This window comes from Canis aureus, chromosome 33, assembly GCF_053574225.1.
Source record: "Canis aureus isolate CA01 chromosome 33, VMU_Caureus_v.1.0, whole genome shotgun sequence".
Classification (NCBI taxonomy): Eukaryota; Metazoa; Chordata; class Mammalia; order Carnivora; family Canidae; genus Canis; species Canis aureus.
The window spans coordinates 6,823,378-6,834,604 of record NC_135643.1 but is presented as its reverse complement, the minus strand read 5'-3'; the positions used below and the strand labels follow the sequence as shown (position 1 = coordinate 6,834,604).

General features: G+C 40.8%; 1 protein-coding gene across 3 annotated transcripts in view; it reads left to right on the top strand.

Annotated features, from left to right (window-relative positions):
• The first annotated feature begins 244 nt into the window (after window positions 1-244).
• Window positions 245-11,227, top strand: part of TMEM150C (transmembrane protein 150C) — an 88,483-nt gene continuing 77,500 nt past the window's right edge. For 2 of the 3 annotated variants that reach the window (XM_077882734.1, XM_077882737.1), the window contains exon 1: window positions 293-509. The gene's annotated coding sequence lies outside the window, so the exon portion shown is untranslated. Of the gene's footprint in view, window positions 510-11,227 lie in introns of all 3 variants that reach the window. The other variant, XM_077882738.1, reaches the window with a different exon arrangement.

Sequence of the window (11,227 nt, the reverse complement as noted above, 5' to 3'; positions counted from 1 at the left end):
TTTAGTTTACCATCCTGAGCAGGTCTGCATTTTGTTCTCATATCCATCCTTTCATGATCCTAAGACAGCCTTTACAACTCCACATACAGAGCAAGAAGAAAAATGGCATCAGTGAGCTCTTAGCCCCTGCTGGGCTCTTTTTAAGAGAAAAATCCCTCAATTGATTTCTGGTTTCTCATTGGCCAGAATGAGGGCACATGCCTACTATATGCAAAAGAGGCTGAGGATGTGAGCAAATAGGAAATGGACATGGAGTTATCAAGACTGGCTCAGTGCTGAGATTGGCCACATTGACTTTCTGAACCAAAGAGAGGTTCTGTTAGCAAGAAAAAGGTGCAGAAGGCTGAGATAGATTATCAGGTGAGCAGCCAAGAGTGAAGACTCAAAATGTGCTAAATATTTTATTATTTGTTCAGGGTTTTGACAGCATAATGGTTAAGAACACAGACTCTGGAGAGAGATTGCTGGGATTCAGTTCCAGCCCAACTCAGCTCACTGTGTGACCTTAGGTGAGTTAATTATCCACTTTGTGCCTCTGTTTACTTCACTGTTAACTGGGGATAATGATGACACCTACTTCATACAGTTATGTGAGAACTAAATGTGTTAACCCATGTAAAGTGCCTAGAACAAAGCCTGGCACATAATACGCACTAATGAATGATTTTCTTATGTATGTGTGTGGTTACATGAAAATATGTTATCTTGGCATGTCTCTTATTCCACAAATACTTATTGAATAATTAATATGTGCCAAGCAGTGAGCTAGACACTTGGATAAAACCACGAACAAGATAGACTGCATCATGATCTTGCTGAGCTTAGATTCTGAAAGGAGAAACCAACAATTTATAAGTTAATAAATAAATAAACAAGATCATTACAGATTGTAATAAGTGTTGCAAAGGAAAGAAACAGGTGCTGAGATAGAGCACACCCCAACTGTCTTAGATGGAGTTAGATGGAGTAAGTGAGGAAGAATTCCATAAGGTAAGGGGGAGATTGCATTAATTAATATTGTCTTTCAAGTATTAAGGAGACACATGCATATATATATATATATATATATATATATATATATATATATATATACAACAGAAAGAAAGGTAGAGCTGCCCTTATAGAATAGAAATTGATTCCATTGCTATAGTCTGCAAACTAGTCTCCCTGAACTCCCTCACGTGAGGCCATAGGATGACAATAGTTGGGAAGAAGGCCGGAGCAGCCCAACCACTTGCAGCTAAACCAAAGCCCAAGCCTGACCCACCCTTCTGCCAAGGACCGTTGACAGTCTTTTGTTTGGCAACCAGTGATGCTCCCTCCCCTTTTAGTGTTAGAATTTTTAATTAATTATCTAAGACTGCTCTTGGTGCGATTTTTAATCAGGTTTCGTCTGTGCAAATCTATTAATGGGGAAGGACAGGGTATCCCACGGTGACTGGCCTCAGCTCCATGCTGCATGTATGACCCTATGTCTAAAATCATAGTCTGTGAGAGCTAGATCATTTAAGGTCCAAGACTTTAATTTGCAGGTAAGACCCAGAGAATTTGGCTAGCCCAAGGTGACACAACCAGCTTGATGGCTTAAGAACCAACTTGTACTGTTGCTTGATTTGTATGTTCCCTGACAGGAGGTTGCTGGGTAGAGTTTAATTGAATTGACTTGATTTGCCTCCTGCAGGGGCCTCCTTCTCACCCAGCACTTGGGAGCCTGTCATGCCTATTTGTAATGCAAGATGGCCTCTTGGAAAGTCGTGCTTGTGAATCCTGAACTTTAACTCACTAACAACTCACAGTCAGGGGGAGAGCAGACTAAGCCAGTGCAACATTGAAGACGCTTTAAAACGAGGAGAGTTCTGTTATTTTCACATACTGTATCTAGAGTAATGGAAGCTGTTAACAAAGGGCAGCCAAGGGGAGGTTCAGCCAGCACCCTACCCCCAAACCCCCGTGGGGAAGGATCTGGCCAGCCTGCCTTTTGGAGGCTCAGAGCTCTGCAGGCTTGAAGGCACAGCCTGAGGGGAGACGGGGAATCTGCGGAGGCCAGGGGCTGAGATGGCCAGGTGGTAGTGTTGGATGCCTAGCTTTCAATTAGTGGATTTGAAGGAGCAAAAAGGTGAGGAAGATAATTAACTGTGTATGTGCAGTGCCGAGCTGCATATAAAGATTGGACAGACTCACGCAGCGGGGGCTGTGGTCTGATACTGCAGGCCCTGGTTCTCAGGGACCAGTTCAGAAATACACAGTCCAGAGATTTGTTATTCACTTTGTCCTAGGAGACAGGCCCCAGGAGAGTTTGAAATTCCTGGGTGGATCAGCTTCTTGCTAACAGGCCCAGCCCACCTTCTCTCACAGGTTGCTGTAGTTCCATTGAAGGTAGATGCAGCCTTGAAGGAGAAACGGCCAGGAAGAGATGGGGAAGAAGGTAACAAATAGCTTGGAGATAAGATAGGGCTTTTTAAGAGGGGAAGATGGGAGTGTTTACAACTCAGTGAGCAATAATTGAGTGCCTACAGTATGTATGTGTCAGGAACTGTGTGAAGATGCTGGGGTATCTAAGGTGACTGAGGTGCTAAAGATGAACCAAGCTGAAGCCATCTTTTCACTGGCCCAGGCTCTATCCTGAGTGCATGTGTCCATAGCTCACTTCTTTCTTGATCCATTGGTTCCACTCATCTCACTTCATCTTCAGCAGCCTGGGGCCTGCCCCAGTTCCACAGTGTGTGTGGAGCAGGGGAGCTGGTACTGGAAAATCATGGAATATCATAAAGTTGTTAAAAAATAACTTAGCTCATGAGTGGCTCAGTTGGTTGAGCATCTGCCTTCGGCTCAGGTCATGATCCCAGGGTCCTGGGATTGAGTCCTGTGTCGGGCTCCCTGTGGCCTGCTTCTCCCTCTCCCTCTGCCTCTCTTTCTCTATCTGTCTCTCATGAATAAATAAATCAAATCTTTTAAAAAATAACAGCTCAACTCGCCTTTTTTGAGGCCAGTATTACCTTGATACCAAAACCTCACAAAGACATCACAAGGAAAGAGTTGTAAATGACTATACTTTGTTAAAATTTTGTACTCATTTAGTATGTTTATTTTTCTGCACAGTTTTGTTCCTTCAAATGCACTAATTTTTCTTTGGGTATATGCAACTATAAGGATCTAGAATACATGTCTGCGTTAAGGTGGCCTTAATTCCCATTCTGTTTAACAAATACTGATTCATCATTACCGTATACAAAGCATTGTACTGCTGACTCTGAGAACATTCCTCACACCACGTTGAAGCCCTCTGGTTAATGAGTCTGACTCTCCCATCACACAGTAGGTCCTTTAAAGCAGCATTTGTCTTTCACTCATATTTGTGTCCCCAGTGCTTTGCACAGGCTATTCCCATAGAAGTAGGCATTCAATACGTGTTTGGGGATTGAATGGCAAAATCTGTACACATCTTTAAGATAATGCTGAACATATAAGAATGCCAGTAGAGGCATGGGGATGGGGATATGCATTGGAGGTGGACTTAATGTGATGCGCTGGCGGGGAAGGACAATGTAATGGGAAACAAGGCTGGGGAGTGGGATAGAATCAGACTGTAGCAAGTCCCAAAGGTCATGTTAAATGGTTGTAACCTAGTTTTGTATCCAGTGGAGAAATGGAAGGGTTTGGGGTTAATGAAAGATCATTTTCATATTAGTTTTTAGAAGAAAAAATTTTGAAAACCCCACATGTATATCAGTTAGAGGGCTTTCCATTGCAGTAACAGAAAACCTGACTCCAATGAGCTTAGAAAAGGGAATTTAGTGGGTGTGTTGGCATCATCCTCAGACTGGCTTCTCTCCAGGTTGCAAGATTGCTGCCACCAGGGCTATTTGCTATTTCTCTCAACCTTTAATGAAAAATCCTAAGTTCCATTCTAATTAAACCAATTTAGGTCTCACTCCCCCAAGAACAAATTCTTGAGCCAGAGCCAGAGAAATAGGATTAAACCGATTGGCTTAGGCCAATTGAGGTCAACCCCATGGCCAAGAGTGGATCAGTCTATCCAAACTGCATAGCCGCTGCCCAGTAGGAAAAGGGTGTTTGGAAAGCTGAGAAGTCAGCTAATAACATTCACTGGAATGTAACAAAATAACTGTCTAAGGATAGGGAAGAAATTTGTGAAAAAGAATGGCAAGGAACAGTTTGTCTTACTTTATTAAAATTATCAAAAAGGAATGGTATTGGCACAAAGAACCCAGAAATAAATCCAGGTTGGCATTAAAATTAGTCCATGATAAATGTAATGATGGTTTATTTAATTAAAAGTACTGTCATAATTGAGGAACCCTGGGTGGCTCGGCAGTTTAGCGCCTGCCTTTGGCCCAGGGCGCGATCCTGAAGTCCCGGGATCGAGTCCCACGTCCGGCTCCCGGCATGGAGCCTGCTTTTCCCTCCTCCTGTGTCTCTGCCTTTCTCTCTCTCTCTCTCTCTCTCTCTCTCTCTGTCTATCATAAATAAATAAATCTTTAAAAAAAAGTACTGTCATAATTATCAATCAAACTGGATGGAGACCAAGTTTGACCCTACCTTGCAACATAAATAAAAAACTTCAAATGTATCAGAAAATTAAAAGTAAAAAACCAAAAAAAAAAAAAATAGAAATGTTCAGAGAAGACTGGGAAAATGTCTGTATAAACTGGACTGGAAAAGACCTTCCCCAGTAAGACTGGAAACCTGTAAACTATAAGAAGCAATAAGGAAAAGAAAGAAGGAAGGAAGGGAGGAAGGGAAGGGAATTTTTCTTTAGGGTTGAATATTTCTCTTTGGTTTTAGGAAGGAAAGAAGAGAAATATTTGACTTTTAAAAAATTATAAATATTTTTATGTCAAAAATAAATTTTAAAAATTTTAAATTATTTAACAGAAAAATACATACTGAGCCTGGGTGTCTTAGTTGGTTAAGCATCTGCCTTCGGCTCAGGTCATGATCCCAAGGTCCTAGGATTGAGTCCCCCACTGGGCTCCCTGCTCAGCAGGGAGTCTGCTTCTCCCTCTGCCCCTTCTCCTTGCTCTCTTTCTTTCATGCTCTCTCTCTCTCAAATAAAATAAAATAAAATCTTTAAAAAAAAAGAAAAATAGAAGTGAGGAAAATGGAAAAGTATCAAATTGGTAATTTGAAAACATTTAAAACCAAGGGTCCCTGGATAGAGTAATCAATTGAGCATCCAACTCTTGGTTCCTCCTCAGGTCGTGATCTCTGAGTTGCGGGATCAAGCCTTGCATCAGGCTTCATACTCAGCATGGAGTTTGCTTGGGATCATCTCTCCCTCTGCCTCTGCCCCTCCCTCTCTCTTTCTAAAATGAATAGACAAATCTTTAAAAAATATTTAAAAACAAGGGCACCTGGGTGGCTCAGTGATTGAGCATCTGCCTTTGGCTCAGGTCATGATCCTGGGGTTCTGGGATCAAGTCCCTCATTGGACTCCCCACGGGGAGCCCGCTTCTCCCTCTGCCTATGTCTCTGCCTCTCTCTCTGTGTCTCTCATGAATAAATAAATAAAATCTTTTTAAAATATATTTTAAAACAATGATAACATTTAGTATTGGTGGAGTGTAGAAAAGCTGATATTCTCATACATAGATGGCACTGGTCCAAATTGTTTCAATCTTTTTGGAAAGATATCTGGAAATATCTATAAAAAACTAAAATATATACACATTTTGAATCAGAAATCTCACATATAGGATTTTCTTTCAGAAATATAAGCATAAGTACATAAGCATATATATCCAACACATTATTCGGGGGTTTTAAAAAGTTCATTTATTTAAGTAACCTCTATATCCAATGTGGAGCTCAAACTCATGACCCTTAGATCAAGAGTAACGTACATGCTCTTTGGACTGAGCCAGCCAGGTACCCCAACACACTGTAATAGTGGCAAAAAATGGAAACAAACTAAGCATATATAAATAGGCCTTTGGTTAAATAAATTATGATACATCCAAATTAAGAAATCCTTACCAATATTTCATAAACTGTTAAAAAATAACTCAGTTGTTGAGGCCAATATTACCTTGATACCAAAACCAGACAAAGACATCACAAGCAAAGATAACTACAGACCAATCAATATCTCTTATGAATAATATATACCAAAATCTTTAATAACATTCTAGCAAACTGAATCCAGAAATATATTCAAAGGATTATACACCATGACCAAGTGGGTGTATTGTCATTCCAACAATGCAAGGTTTAACACCCAAAAACTCAATTTATATAATACATCATATTAATAGAACAAAGGACAAAAATTATTATTATCTCAATAGAGAAGAAAGATTGAACAAAATCCAACACCCCTTCATGACAAAGCACTCAACAAACTAGGAATTGAAGGCAACATTCTCAACTTGATAGTAATCATTTACAAAACCCATAGCCAACATCATGTTCAATGGTAAAAAATTGAATGCTTTCCCCTACAATTGGAGCAAGATTGAGCAAATCTGCTCTTGCCATTTCTATTCAGTTTCCATTGGAGATCCAATCAGGGCAACTAGATGTTAGGATGGCTATAATTTTAAAACCAATTTTTAAAATAAACACAGTAACAATCATTGGGGGAGATGTGAAGAAGTGGGGACCCTCATACACCACTGGTAGTAATGTAAAATGGTATAGTCACTTTGTAAAACAGTGTGGCAGTTCCTCAAAAGGTTAAATATAGTTACCCTTACACAAATTTTCACTTCTAGGTGTATCCCCAGAGAAACTTATAAATATATCTACTTTTAAAAAACTTATACACAGGGCAGCCTGGGTGGCTTAGCGGTTTGGCGCCTGCCTTCAGTCCAGCGCCTGATCCTGGGGTCCTGGGATCGAGTCCCACAACAGGCTCCCTGAATGGAGCCTGCTTCTCCCTCTGCCTGTGTCTCTGCCTCTCTCTCTCTCTCTCTCTCTCTCCCTCTCTGTGTGTCTCATGAATAAATAAATAAAATCTTTAAAAAGAAACTTATACACAAGTGTTCATTTCAACATTATTCATAATAGTTAAAGGTAGAAACAATCCAAATATCTATCAACAGATGAATAGATACATAAAATATAGCATATCCATCCAATGGAATATTAATTAGCTAAAAAAGAGTAACTAAGTACTGATAAATGCTACATGGATGAATCTTGAAAACATGCTAAGTGAAAGAATTCAGACACCAATAACCATATTTATATGATTATTTATTTGAAATATCCAGAATGAAAAAAAAAAGAAATATCCAGAATGGACAAATCCATGGAAACAGGAAGTAGATTAGTAGTGGCAAGGGGCTGAGAGAGGTGCTGGAGGAAAGTAGGGAATGACAGATAATGGATATGAGGGTTCTTTTTGAAGTGGTAAAACATTCTACAATTGATCATAGTAATGGTTGCACAACTCTGTGAATACACTAAAAATCATTGAATTGTTCGCTTTAAATGGAAAATTATGTGATGTGTGAATGACATCTCAATAAAGCTATGATTCTTTTTTCTTTAAAATGAGTTAGCTTTATATCTATTGACTTAGAGAGATGACCATGATACACTTTGAAGTGAGAAGAGAGTTCTAAGGTACTATGACTCCATTTTTATGTTAAAAATGTGAATAGATGTTTGTATGAGCATGAAAAAGTTTCCAAAGGATTTATACTGGGCTGTTAATATTGAGAGATAGGAAGGAAAAAGGTAGAGACAGTGGAAGACTTTAATTTTTCTTTATACAAAAGTGGATTTTTTTCACTTTTTAATTGGGCCATGTATAGGGCCGTGTATCCCCCTGAAAAGGTGAAATAAAGAAAGAAACTAAAATGGTTTTAAAAGATCTGGGGGGCAGCCCCAGTTGGCTCAGCGGTTTAGCTCTGCTTTCAGCCCAGGGCCTGATCCTGGACACCCAGGATCGAGTCCCATGTCAGGCTCCTTGCATGGAGCCTGCTTCTCTCTCTGCCTGTGTCTCTGCCTCTCTCTCTCTCTCTCTCTCAATCTCTCTCTCTCTCTCTGTCTGTCTCTCACGAATAAATAAATAAAATCTTAAAAAAAAAAAAAGATCTGGGGAATAGCATGAAAGGGAATTGGAGTAGGGGAGAGTAGAGGCAGGAAGAGGAAATAAGGCAATCAGGCTTGCTGGGGGTGATGAAGCCTTGCCCCAAAGCAACAGATTCCTAAGACTTTGTATAAGTAGAGCAAGAAATAGGACTTAGTTACCAGGTAAAGATGAGATCACTCAAAGAGAAAAGGAGTTGTTGCTAATTCAAGATTCCAGGCTGGTCTACAAATAGGAGGTGTTCCTAGAATTTGGCTTTGAGTTGGAGGTATTGGCTGGCTGGCTCATCAGATAAAGACTCATGACAGATGAATGTTTTGGGGAGTCATATGGAAAGCAATAACATTATACAGAGGGGGAGATCACAGTGTTAGAAGAGAGAAGATCAAGTGCAGAATATTGAAGACCACATTCCCGTACTTGCATTCCTGTGAAGGAATATGTGAGGAAATAGTCAGAGAGGAAGAAGGAAATCCAGGGGATTGCAATTATATGCCAGGATGGGAAGGACCAGTCAGTTTCAAAGAGGACAGGGAGGTGAAGCAGAAGTCCATTAGCCGGCAGTGGAACTTGGTACCCGAAAGGTCATTCCTCATGCATCTACAAGGGAACATTTTCGACATAATGGGTGTGGAATTCAGATTTTTGGGGGCTGAGAGTTCATCAAGGACCAGACTAAAGAGGAGGTAGCAGGAGACTATGCTTTTGAGAAATTTCTCATCAAGGGGAAGGGAAATAATGAAATCGGAATTAGACTGTGAAAGTATGGAAGGTGTTTTTAGGATGGAGGAAATATGCCCATGTTTATAGGCACTTGAGAAGGAAAGATTAGACAACACCCTTAAGAGACAGTCTTGGGAGAGGACAGAAATAAGAATAACAACTGGTAGAATTAAACTTGGAAGCAGAATGAGGACTTTTGTATTCTAAGAGGGAAGAGAGCAAGAGGGAATTATAGGAGATAAAAAGTTTTTTTGTGAGATTTTGTGTGTGTGTCTGTGTGTGTGTGTCTGTGAAAAGAAATTAAGCCCCCATCCAGGGGTGATAATTAAAATAGTTAACAGTCAGGCGCCTGGGTGGCTCAGTTGGTTAAGCATCTGCCTTCGGCTCAAGTCATGATCCCAGGGTCCTGGAATCGAGTACTGGAGTCAGGCTCCCTGCTCAGTGGGGAATCTGCTTCTCCCTCTGCCCTTCCCCCCTGCTCGTGATCTCTCTCTCTCTCTCTAATAAGTAAATAGAATCTTTAAAAATAAATAGATAAAAGAGTTAACAACAAGTGCAGAGTGTACACTGAAGCAGGAGCCAGGAGGCCCTCGACTCTGTTCCATGTTAACTCTAGCTGCTGGTCATAGTGTGGTCTAGGGGTAGAGGCTAGGGCGGCCCAGGTCAGGCAGCAGAGTGGAGCAACAAAACCCTAGGGCTTGAAGCAACATCTCTTGGCTAGAACTTTAGAAGACTAAATGAGAATGATCTAAATTCTGGGGTGCCTGAGTTGCTCAGTTGGTTTGTCATCAGACTTTTAATTTGGCCTCAGGTCATTATCTCAGAGTGGTGGAATTGAGCCTGCAAGTCGGGCTCTGTGCTCAGTGGTGAGTCTGCTTGAGAGTCTCTTCCTCTCCCCTGACCCCGCCCCCTGCTTGCACTGGCTCACTTGCTATCTCTAAAATAAATAAATAAATCTTTTTTAAAAAGAATGATCTAAATTCCTCAAAAACAGTTTTTTGTAACAAAAGACTAGCATGCTATAAAACGATTAATCTTTAGCGTTCTGATTTAGTAAGTATTTTTTATCAGATAAATAATGGATGGCTCCCATAAACTTAATGCATGTTGGCAAAAGGTCTAAAAGAGAAGGGATTGATTGAAATAAAAACTGGTCACACTTCCTGGCTTATTCTCTTGCAGCAAACAACAGTCTCTTAGTTCAAATAGGGAAAATGGGGTCACAGTGAATTTCAAAATATGGAATCTGTTGTTTATTCAAGGTTTTCCCTCTGAATACCAGACACAGACGTCTTTGCAACTCTGTTCTCCCACTGGAGGAAGGGAATGGGATAATGATACCTAGCACTCAAGAGGATACAGAGAAGTACTTGGGGATTCCCAGATCTCAGTTGCCAAGTACATAATACGGAAACTGTCACCAAGGTGATCATATCAACCTCCGCCACATGTCAGCCTCCACAGGAAGGCACCCCTGTAGATATTAGTTTACATGCTGGAAATCTTTCCCTTTTACCACTCCAGAGCACTGCAGAGATGCTGATTTGAGGGCTGCTGGCCTGGTGGAGCAGATTCTGAAAAATTAATATGTCCTTGAGCTAGGACATGCTGGATGTGGCTGTAGCCTTTCAAAACAGAATTTTCTGAGTGGGAGGTACTTTTTATCTAATCCTAGCCACTTAGAGATGAGGAAAATGTGGCAGCCCACTATTTAATAGAAGGTTAAACCAACATTGAGATCCATTTGGATTTTTTTTTAATTTTTATTTATTTATGATAGGCACACAGTGAGAGAGAGAGAGGCAGAGACACAGGCAGAGGGAGAAGCAGGCTCCATGCACCGGGAGCCCGACGTGGGACTCGATCCCGGATCTCCAGGATCGCGCCCTGGGCCAAAGGCAGGCGCCAAACCGCTGCGCCACCCAGGGATCCCTCCATTTGGATGTTTTAATCCAGTATTTCCACTTCTAACTTTCTTGTTGGTAAACTTAAGTCATAATTTACATACACGTGAAGGGATTTCTTGACACATATCACATATTTGTAATTCAAGTAAGACGCCAAAATGAGACATCCTCAGAAGTTTTGAGGTATAAGGCATAAGGTGGGATGCATAAATGCATTAAATCTGAATGTATTGCTGACCCAGCAGGACTCATGGTATAATCAGAAAACAGCCTTATTCTCCTCCTTCATGCCTATTTGACTCTGCTGTATGGGGCTACTTCTTTTCCTGCTCCTTAGATGAATTAAAGTGTGGGCCTTATGACTTTTGAGGTCACTCTCAAATAACAAAAAGGGCCTCTGGTTGCTTTTAATCAAAAATACAGTCCTACATCAGTAATGAGTGGGTCATAATAAAGAAAAAAACTCCATACTTTAGTGGCAAAGGGGAGTAATAGTAGACCTCTTCTGTGTTTCTCCAGGCCTGGGGCTTCTTCCCTC